Below are 12,173 nucleotides of genomic sequence, written 5' to 3' on the forward strand. Positions count from 1 at the left end.
TGTAACTCTTCCTTGCTCCTCTATTGTAACACCCAGAACAGAGTGTAGCTGTTTCAAGCCTTCAGGCTTTTGTTCAAGCATGAAGAACCTGTTCTCTCCTATTTGACCTACAGAAAACGTCTTTGAAGATTCAGCTGAAGCATTAGGTGCTTTGAAACTCTTCACTCATCCTCAGAATTGACCATTCCCTCCTTTCTGCCCAAACGATAGCCTGAAGAGCAAAATAAAATAAAATAAAAACCCTTTTAAATTATTTTACTTACTTATATGTCTACCTCTCCTTGTTAGACCTACTTTCTGGAGGGTAGGGTTTGGGTCACAACCGTCTCTGTGTCCCCAGGTCACAATGTAGCACCTGATATAACATAGGAGTGTTTAACAAATAGTGCTGTGTCCCCCTTTCTGCCCCAACCCCCACTATCCTCCTAAGTCCCTTGGACTTCATAGCAGGATAAGAATTAAGGAAGTGAATGCTGTGTCATGCTGGCTGAGCATCTCAAAATCTTTTGGCATTTATCATCCTACCATGCAATAGTAGCGAATTTTTCTTTTCGTTTTTCCTTCTCTGCCTGAGACTGAACAGTTATTTGGCCATGACTCATTTCCTTCTTGGGAAAGCAGGGGAGACAGACATTTGGAGCTTAATAGTGGATGGTTATTGCTGTGAGCAGATTAAACCAATAACACACAGTCCTACTTCAGTCAGAAGAAAATTACCATTTATTGTATCTACCATGTGCCAAGCCCTGGGCTGGGCACTTGAGTTTGTCTCTTTTTAAAACCAAGAGTTTTCCTGGCCCAGGGAAATATTAACATCCAATCCTCGAGCGAATATTAAAAAGCAAAATAGCAGAACATTCTGACAAGGAATCTGTTGAACACGTGTAATTAAGTGATCATAGAGTCTCTTTCCTTAGAGAACAGTAAAGGTTTTGGAAATGGGGGCAGAGGAACTTTATCATTCTATGGGACCTTTGTCTTTCCTTGTTCTAGGAAGGATTTTATCTGTTTTATTTATATTTGTAGTACCAGAACCTAGCACACTAACTGGTCTAGGAGACATGCTTAATTAATTTTGGAATGTATTGCAGATTTTTGAGATGTGAAGTTAACCTACTTGATGATTCCAGCAGCTATGTGATAGAAGAACATAATGACTAGGAGACAAGAGGCAAAGAGACCAACTGGGAGGCTACTGCAAGGGTCCAGATTGGAGAAGCCTCAGAACTGTAAAATGACATTGGCATCAGGAAGAGAAGAAGAGAAAGGATATTTCTACAGGCTTTTGGATTAATTACATTTAGGGTGAGAGGAAAGAGGAAGTTCTTTGGTATCATATCTGGTGACATGAGAGTAATATCATTAACCCATGACATAGGAAACACTGGAGGAGGAGAAGTTTTGAGGTTAAAAATAGTGATGAGCATTTATTGAGTACTACCTATTTTATAAAGAGATACCTGATGCCCAAATAATTTAAGTAAATTGTCTAAAGTCACAGCTAATAGTGATAACTGGCAGAGCCCTGTGGGGCTCCTGGACACAAAGCCTTTCTGTGTCCTCCATTTCTTTGATTACAGGAAATAGCCTTCATTCAGCCTCCATGACCTTCCCTGAGTTCCAACGGGCAGATACAAGCAGTTGTTAATTAGGGAAGGGACGGGATGTGAGCTGGGAGAAACAAACAGTCAAAAGAAACAATAGTGCAACCATAGGGCAAGGTCCTGGTTCCCCTCAAAGGATACACACAACAATATCTTTGAGCTGTTTTGCAGATACTGAAACCCCCTTCGTGTGGGAGAAGTTTGATGGTGGTCTGCTGCCCACAAGCACCTAGACCCCAGACCAATAGGAACTTGAAGGTTGATGATGCTGATTCCTATTTACCTCACCACCAACCAATCAGAAGAATGTCCATGAACTGATTTTGCCCTCTTTGAACCATTACTATAAAACTTCTCACTACCCTCTCCAAGTTGGGATGCTCAATTTTGAGAGCATTAGCCTGCTGTGGCCCCCTTTGCCAGGCAAAGCAATAAAGCTATTCATTTCTGCTTCACCCAAAACTGTCTCTGAGGTTTAATTCGGTGTTGGGGTACAGAGGCCGGATTCAGCTTCAATAGGTGTTCGAGCCAGATGCCATCCCAGGTAGCAGAGCCATCATGTTGCAGACTATGCAGGTGTAACATATACATAGACTGTAATGTGAATGGTGCCCCCTGGAGTTATGACTTACAGTGGTTTGGCCAGGCTGACTCTGGAGTCCACCTTACGACTGACTCCTCTCTTAAAGGAGAAGATAGTTATGTATTTATTGTTCTATTTACAGGAGGCCTATTCTCTGCTAGGTACCAGACATGGAAAGAGGACTAAAACACCATCTGTTGAGGTGTTTTGAAGGATCACTAAAGAGTGATCCCCCAACTAAGGAGGGACTTCCTTGATGGTGCCGTCTAATGCAGAGGGCACAGGTTCAATCCCCGGTCCGGGAAGATCCCACATGCCGTGGAGCAACTCCTGGGCCCATGTGCTACAATTACTGAAGCCTGCGCTCCTAGAGCCCATGCTCCACAACAAGAGAAGCCACCACAATGAGAAGCCTGTGCATCACAGCAAAGAGTAGCCTCCACTTGCCACAACTAGAGAAAGCCCATGCACAGCAACAAAGACCCAACGCTGTCAAAAAAATAAATCAATAACATAAATAAATAATTTTTTTAAAAAGTTAGCTAAAGAAAAGAAAAATGTGGAAAGTGCTCCAGGCAGAGAAAACAGCAAAAGAAGTGCAAAACAATATAATATGTTCGGGGAAGTACAAAAAGTTGTATATTAGTAGAATGTAAATGCCAAAGACTAGAACGTAGAGACAAAGAACACAGAGATTGGTTATGCTGTACCCCATAAGCTAGGCTGAGGAGTTTGAATTTTATCCCAGGGGAGCAAAATTGAATATGGAAGTATAGAAAGAAAGTAAGAGTTTTGAACAGGAGAATGATCACATCAGGTGTATTATTTATCATTCTGGCAGCTGCCGCAAAAATAGATTTAGGGGACCAAGAAGATATAGGATAAGGAGACCAAGAAGGAAGCTATTGCCATGACTGGGGGAAAGAGGTCAAGAGCCTGAGTGAAGGCAGTAGGGTCAAGCGTGGAGAGATGGGATCAGATGGCAGAGTTTGTAAAATCTGGGCATCAGCTATGAGAATTGAAACAGAAGAAGGAGTCAAGGGTGAGTCCCAGAGGAATTGGGTAAAGCTGGTGCAATTCACAGAAATGTAGTGAAACAGATTTTGGAGGAGATAATGAGTCCGCTTTGGGACATGTTGAATTTGAGATTCCAGTGGGAGATGGCCTGGAGGAAGTTGGGAATGTGGAAACTTGAGTGTAAGCCTGTGGGAAGGCAGGGACCCTGCCTATCCTGTTCATATTTGGGTTTTGGGTTTTTTTAGTTGCGGCATGCATGTGGGATCTAGTTCCCTGACCAGGGATTGAAACTGGGTCCCCTGCATTGGGAGCGCAGAGTCTTACCCACTGGACAACCAGGGAAGTTCCCTAGATATTTGTTAAACATATTAATGCATTATATTTTTTGACATCATTTGTAATATGAGGGATACTTGAAACTGTAGGAATAAATGAAATTCCTGAGAAAGTGGAGAGAGGTGAGCCACGACCAGAACCTCAAAGATTTTCTATGAGGGTAAGAGGAGGAACAAAAGCAACTAAAGGCAATTCAAAACAAAACAACAACAAAAAGAACCGCAGCATTTTGTGGGCAAAGGGTCACTCATGAAGATGGACTGTTTCTACCCAGAATAATTTCATTTGATCTCCACCATTAGCATTGAAGTTTATTGCACCTGGGAAAGCATAACAAAAAAGCAAACAAAAAAGAAATGAGTTAAGAAGTCAGTCAATTTGTAGATATATAAGCTACCACCTGTGAGATTTACTGAGTTTTCTCTGAAATCCTTCAAATTAAGAAAAAAAAAAATCTGTTACTAAGTTGCTGGTTGCCAGGGGTCTTAAGTGAGTCTTTGTTAGGAAGAATTGCTTCAGGTCAGGGCAGCTACTGAGAAAATGCTTGCATGATTCATATTTTGCTCTATTTCTTAGAAGTAAGGTCCTTAAAATTTTTCCCCGTCTAGTTCAAATAAGTATGGGTCTTTGATGGGCCAAGCACTGGTTCCCAGCACAGTTCTTCAAAGGATTCAGTTCTCTCCATCTATTAAAGTAATATTCTCAAACATAAGTAACATTAGGTCCATTATGAAAGGGAAAATATTCTTGAGGACCCCCAATGTTGGAATGTTGGTTTGACTTACTGAACTTAATTATTTAACTTTCATTAATTTTATTTCATTTTTTAAATTCAGAATATATATATATATATTTTTTTTTTGGCTGAGTCATGTGGCATGTGGGATCTTAGTTCCCTGACCAGGGATCGAACCCATGCCCCCTGCATTGGGAGCATGGAGTCTTAACCACTGAATCACCAGGGAAGTCCCTAAATTCAGAATACTTAATATTTTGATAGGTTACCCCAGGATCCAATATTGAATATAATTTAAAATACTTTTTCATACGAGGAAAAAAATATACTTTCATGAAAATGTAGTAATCAACTACACTTGCTGCTGATGAATTATTACCAGTTGTAACATGCAAGATGTTTCATTCAAGCAATACCCTTCATGAATATGGTCCTAATACTATCACAGTTCATCACCTCCTGGGTTCTGCCTACTTATACTTGCCAACACTTATGTTGGTGACTCAATTCTCCCACCACCTTTCTCCATTCAACCTAGCTATGAAACCTTGGTTCATACAGTGTTTTTTGACGTCATCTGGCCCTCACTTAGCTTAAATCGGTAGTTACATCACTGCACTGATTTGCTGTGGTAGACACGATTAACTGTCTCATCAACAGTCATTGCCCACTTCTTCATAACTAACTAGATGCAACAGGTAAGGCAATTCAATGTGAGTATAAAGCAGATGCCCTACAACAATGATCATCTTAACGTTAGGGCTTGCTAACCTAATAGCAGCCTGTCATAAACTTATAAACCATTAAAGTTAAATGATAAACCATTAAAATTAAACCTATAAACTATTAAAGCTAAATGCTTTAATGTAATTGTAACAACAAATGCAATCATGAAAATAAAAATCCCAGGGCAGGGACTTCCTAGGTGGCGCAGGGGTTAAGAATCTGCCCGCCAATTCAGATGACATGGGTTCAGTCCCCGCTCCAGGAAGATCCCATATGCCACGGAGCAACTAAGCCCATGCTCCACAACTACTGAGCCTGCCTCTAGAGCCTGTGAGCCACATGACTGAGTCCGTGTGCTGTAACTACTGAAGCCCATGTGCCTAGAGCCCGTGCTCCGCAACAAGAAGCCATCACAATAAGGAGCCCGCGCACCACAATGAAGAGTAGCCCCTGCTCACTGCAACTGGAGAAAGCCCATGTGTAGCAATGAAGACCGAATGCAGCCAGTAAATAAATTAAATTTATTTAAAAACAATCTTTGTTTTAAATCCCAGGCCAGCATTCAGTTATGAGCTCATCCAGATGATTCAAAATACGTTTATGTTAATTTTTAAATTATCACTGAAAGAAAAACATTGCATTTAGTAGCTCTCAAAGAACATCTTAATCCTTTAATTTACAAAGAATTCAACTTATAACATTATATTTGGGACACACAAAGGCCTACAGATACCAACAGAAATACTGTTATCAAGGATGATATGTTTGTGGGACTTCTCTGGTGTTGCAATGGTTAAGAATCTGCCTGCCAATGCAGAGGACATGGGTTCGAGCCCTGGTCCCGGAAGATCCCATGTGCCACAGAACAACTAAGCCTGCGAGCCACAACTACTGAAGCCCACGCTCCTAGAGCCAGAGCTCAGGAACCAGAGAAGCCACTGTACTGAGAAGCCCACGCACCACAACGAAGAGTAGCTCCTGCTCTCTGTTACTAGAGAAAGCCTGAGCACAGCAATGAAGACCCAACGCAGCCAAAAAATAAATTAAAAAAAAAAAAAAAGGATATGTTTGTTGGAATTGAATACGACTTCAAGCAGCACATTAAACTCAAACCAAATAGGGGATTAATTTTTCCCATTTAACACGTCGTCAGTCCAAGGCTGCTATCAGGAACCCAAAGTTTAAACTTTCTCTTCCCAAATCCCTAGCCTGCAGCTTTTATTCTTACAATTGCCTTATAGTCACAAAATGTCTGCTCTACTTCCAACCTTATACCTATATTCCAAGCAGGGAGAAGGAAAAAGGCAGCCAGAAGTATGTGGGACTATAATGGGGGGCAAAGCATCCCAGAAGCCCTCCGTTACATAGCATTTGCCTAAGTGTGTCACCTGGCTGCTCCTAGCTGTAAGGGAGGCTGGATATTGTGTCTGTTAATTGCACAGACTACCACTCCTAACAAAACTGAGACTCTGTTGGAAGGAAGGAAGGAAGGAAGGAAGGAAGGAAGGGAGGGAGGGAGGGAGGAAGGAGGGGAGTGGGGGTATTAGATAGGTAACTGACCTAGATGAATTTGAAAAGAGAAATAAGATTCTGGCTGTGGCTATGTAAGGATGTCAAAATGCTAGAAAAAGAAACTGTTGGGCTTCCTAGGTGGCGCAGTGGTTAAGAATCCACCTGCCAATGCAGAGGTCACAGGTTCGATCCCAGCTCCAGGAAGATCCCACATGCCGCGGAACAACTAAGCCCGTGTGCCAAAAAAAAAAAAAAAAAAAAGAAACTGTTATGTCTCTTTCCTACTCTTGCTAGAGGTGGCAATTTGTTTTAAGTTGCCCAATTCCTACATTTTCAGATTCCAAACCTTAAATTCAAATATGATTTGGTATTTGTTATTCTTCCATCATTGTCCTGTTTTATAATAAGCTGCTCTTCATAATTAAATGAGGCATGTGTTTAGAATATCAAACTTGATTTTAGGCTCAAGTTTCCACCCCTCCACACCTAACTAAAAATCAACATCAAAGTGTTGATTTTCCTTCGCTTCCCCCATCTTCCTTCCCCTCCAATTTTAGGAGATCTGGAATGAACGCACAGATACATCCAGACCAGAACAGTAAAGGGGAAGGACGTGCCCAAGCTGGATCAACCATGGTATAGATATAAGCTAGACTAGCAGGGGACTGACTTGCAGCCTATGTCTATAGAATTAAAGTTGATGTTTACCTCTAGCCACCTCATGCCTCAGGGACTGATGCTCAAATCTTCATCCTCCCCCGCCCCCTAACCAAACCTTTATAAACGTAAACATTTGTGGTTATTTCTCAACCTCAGTGCCATCAACATTTTGAGTCTGATAACTATCTCTTGGAGGGAGGGGCTATCCTGTGCATAACTCAATATTTAGCAATACCCTACTCTCAATATGCCAGTAGCACCCCCTCCAACATACTGCCAAATGTCCCTTGAGGGACAAAATTGCCTCCGGTTGAGAACCTCTCAGCTAGAGAAAGTCAAATAAATGACTTGAGAACTCCTAGCCTATCCAAATTTCTGGCCCATTTGTCCTGACTGGTAGGGTCTTCTCTGCTTGGAAGCAGGGGAAAACATCTTTTACTTCTTTTATGTATTCATGCTTTACTTCTAGACATCTTGGCCAAAGTTTCCATAAAAGAGTGCCTCACTCATAAGAAGCACTGCAATTAGGAGACTGATGAAGTTGCGACCACACCCATCCTAATGACTCTTTGGCTTGTTCTTCTGAGGCCTACTCTGCCACTGACAGATGGGAGAGAAAGGGAGACAAAGGATAAAAGGATCTGAGAAAGCACACAAATGGAAAAGGAGAGCTCTGCCTCGGGGCAAGGCTACACTGATTCATTCCTGGCCTCAACCACACCTCTAACCACAAGCTGGGATCCCGCCTTTCCTGACACCTTCAGTCATGTTCCCTTGACCCTCTATAAGCCCTAATTCTGCAACGAGAGGAATCTCCACATTCTTTCCTACCACCTTCCCCAGAGGAACAGCAGAGCTGACAAGGGGACGCTAATTTGAGAAATCTAATCTAAAACCAGAGCTGTCTTAGAGCTGATAGGAGGTAGGGCCATCCCAAATGGTTGAACAGTTCGGGCCACTGACCACCGGTCTAGCTAACCTGCTCCTCATGTACAGTTTACCAAGCCAGGATAAAAGTTGGCCCTTTCTAATTCTGAAGTAACACAATAGAAAAAAAAAACTCTTCAAAGATTTCTCTCTCCTAAGTCTTCTCAATTCAATTTAAGTAGCCCCATTTCCCTAACTGCTCTTATGTGACATGATTTCCAACCCCCTTGCTGATATCTTCCCACAGCATTTACCTTACAAGCATTCAGCATAATGTTCCTCATCTTGACACACGGCTCTGCCACCATCTGATGCCTAGTCTCTCCTCCCTAACATACACCACACGCTGCTCTAACTATAAAGCACTGTGTGCAGTCCGTCAGTATATCATGATGTTACAGATCTCCCACATCACGTTTGCTGACTCTTCTTTGCCCAACTCCTGCTTGTCTCTCAAAATTAGGCTAAAATGTCACCATTCTGGCATACCTTTCCTGACAACCTCTCCACTCTCAAACTGATTTTCAGTACTCCTCCCTCTATATTTCCATCATACTTTGATCTTATTTCTATCGCAGCTAGCACTTATCACATCATTCTATAATTATTGATTTTTTTTTTCTCTTCCCCCAATGGACCATGATCTTAGTGAGTCAAAGTTATGGTGGTAGTAAATACTTCATAGCATTGAAGAGAAAACAGATTGAGAAGCACTGCGTTGGACTCCCATTCCTTGAGGGCAGGGCCACATCTGCACCTCTGCAGCTCCAGCATCCAGCACGTGGCCTGTAAGCAGCTGGTGCTCAGTGAATGTGGCGTACGCATGAATGCCTCAGCAGAAGGGAATTGCTCTCAGGTGGCTAGCCACACATTTGGAGCTCTTATCTTTGAGTGTCATGAGGACATCCAAGACAAATTCCTTATTCATGTCCGGAGCAGAGAAACTGCCGAATGGGTACTTGCTGAATTAAGCAGTCTCAGTTTCCCCCTTTTCAAGAACTGAGGTTCCTTCCCCCCTCCACAGTGGCTTATTTATTTTCTAACTGGAGCTTTGTACCTCTTAATCCTCCTCACCTATTTCATCCCCCACCTCCCTTCTGGAAACCAGTTGTTCTCTGTATCTGTGAGTCTGTTTTCATTTTGTTTTATTTCTGTTTTATTTTATTTTATTCTAGTTTATTTATGTTTTCATGCAGATGCGGGATCTAAGTTCACCATCATCTTTGATCACCAGGGATCAAACCTGAGCCCCCTGCAGTGGAAGCAGAGTCCCAACCACTGGCCTGCCAGAGAAGTCCCTGTTTTATTTTTTAGATTTCACATATAAATGAGATCATACAGTATTTGTCTTTCTCTGTCTGACTTATTTTGCTTAGCATAATACCCTCCGTGTTATTGCAAACTGCAAGATTTCATTTGTATGGCTCACATATTTCACGATATATTGAATATATACCACATATATCACAATATATATACCACATCTTCTTTATCCATTCATCTATTGATGGACACTCATGTTGCTTCCATATCTTCACTATTGTAAATAATGCTGCAATGAATATCTTTTCAAATTCATGTTTTTGTTTTCTTCAGGTGGGAGGGAGCTTTACTTCTATGGAATTAACCTGGGCCTGGGAATCGCACTGTGACCTCTGTCCTCTTCCTTTCCAGAAAAAAAACTGCAGGCATTTTTTTAAGTGTATAAGAGTTGGGCCCCAAGACTTCCCATGTGGCGCTGTGGTTAAGAATCCACCTGTCAATGCAGGGGATACGGGTTCAATCCCTGCTCCAGGAAGATCCCACATGCTGCGGAGCATCTAAGCCCGTACGCCACAACTATTGAGCCTACACTTTAGAGCCTGTGAGCCACAACTATTGAGCCCATGTGCTGCAACTACTGAAGCCCACGTGCCTAAAACCAGTGCTCCACAACAAGAGAAGCCACGGCAATGAGGAGACTGCACACAACAACGAAGAGTAGCCCCTGCTTACCGCAACTAAAGTAAGCCTGCACACAGCAACAAAGACCGCACAGCCAATAAAATAAATAATAAATTAAAAAAAAAAAAGAATCTGCCTGCCAATGCAGGGGACCCGGGTTCAACCTCTGCCCCAGGAAGATACCACATGCTGCAGAGCAACTAAACTATGCACCACAACTATTGAGCCTGAGCTCTAGAGCCTGTGAGCAACAACTGCTGAAGCCCACATGCCTAGAGCCCATGCTCCACAACAAGAGAAGCCGCCACAATGAGAAGCCTGTGTACCACAATGAAGAGTAGCCCCTGCTTGCCACAACTAGAGAAAACCCACGTGCAGCAACAAAGACCCAATGCAGTCAATAAATAAATAAATTTATTAAAAAAATAAAAAAAAGAATTGGGCCCCTAGTACCTTATGTGGGAAAGGCCAATGTGGGGATTTTCACTGGAGAAAATTTTGATCAGTAAGTGTTATAAGCTTGGATTTACTACTTCAATCTCAAGAGAGTCTCCAGATGGGTCCTGGCCAGGGAGATGCAGAGCTCTAATTAGCTACTAACTGGCCATTTAAGTAATAATAGCTTGGTTTGTCCAATGTTCAGATCCTGAAATATTTTATCTAATGAAGAAACTATTTTGCTTCCTAGTATCTTACTGGAAGTCCAGGCTTATGTGAAGCTTAATTAGTGTTTATTGAGTGCCTACTCTTTTATTTCTGGGAACCCTGAAATCTTATGATCCTCTCATCCCACAGAAATGGACTCGAATATATCTGCTCTAATAGAACACAACCAAGCAGCTTGGCTATAGTTGGTTTATGACTAAAAGGACAGCCTTATAGCAAAGGCTTATCTGCTAGATTCCCTAGAAAAAGGAAATCAGGTTCTCAAAGTCCAGTGCTAGCAGAGCTCAGGGAAATCACCTTCTTACCCTAATGAAGTAGGAAGGGCACCAGAATGTACTCAGGGCTTTCACCCTCATCCTCATTCTCCCTGGAGAAGGAAATCCGGGCTCCAGTGCAGGTATCCGGCTCCTAGGCCCTGTCATGGCTGTGGCAGAGCTGGAGAAGAAATGCCCATCCCTACCCTAGGCTCATGGCCAGCCTCCTCCCTCATTGTGCACAACCTTGATCCAGAAGCAGTAACTAGCACCCTGGCCTTTTGAGACCCTAGGACTTTGATCTTTGAACCTGAATGAACTGAACACAGCTTTAACCACTTTTGATTACCTCCTTTTTGTTTTTTTCTCCATTTAACAACACTTCCTGGCCACTCTCCTGCTACAGCAGTTACAGGCCTACTTTATCCGTGGCTGTATCGCTTTTACTGTGTGGGTGCATAATAATTGCTTTGTCAATTCCCTTCTTATGAACATTTGGATAAATTTTCTGTCCTTTAAACAACACAATAAACAAAACTTGTTATTTTTTATTATTTCCTTGGACTAAATTCCTTAAAATCCCTGGATCAGAAGGAAAGTCAGAAGGGATGCACATTAAAAATTTTAATATATATTACCAAATTACCTTATAGAAAGATTATACTATTTCAAACTCCCATCAACAGGGTATGAGTAGGTCCCATTTTTCACACTGTCCCCAACACTGGAGCTTGATCTTTTTAATTTTACCAGTCTGACAGGGAAAGTGATTTGTATTTCTTTAATTGTTAGTATGTTTGAATAACCTTTTTATAGCTGTTGTTCTTTCTTCTATTGAGAACCACCTGTTAAGAATTTTGCCTATTTTTATCAAAATATTTGTCTTTTTAAAATTGATTTTCTAGCAGTTCTTTACAAAGTTATATTTGAACCCTTCAACAATTAAATATTGCAAACTGTTTTCCAACTGTCATTTGTCTTTTAATCTTGTTTATGCTGTCTTTTGCTGCACAATTTTCACCTTTATCTGTGAAAACTGTCGATATTTTCCTTTATACTTTCTAACTTTTGTTTTAAAGTTAAGGAAGTCCTTCTCCACACCAAGATCATACAAATACTCTCCTATTTCTTCTTCGTTTTTTTTTTTTTATGAATTTATTCATTTATTTATTGGCTGTGTTGGGTCTTCGTTGCTGCACACAGGCTTT

The sequence above is a fragment of the Hippopotamus amphibius genome, chromosome 1 (assembly GCF_030028045.1).
Source record: "Hippopotamus amphibius kiboko isolate mHipAmp2 chromosome 1, mHipAmp2.hap2, whole genome shotgun sequence".
NCBI classification, from domain to species: Eukaryota; Metazoa; Chordata; class Mammalia; order Artiodactyla; family Hippopotamidae; genus Hippopotamus; species Hippopotamus amphibius.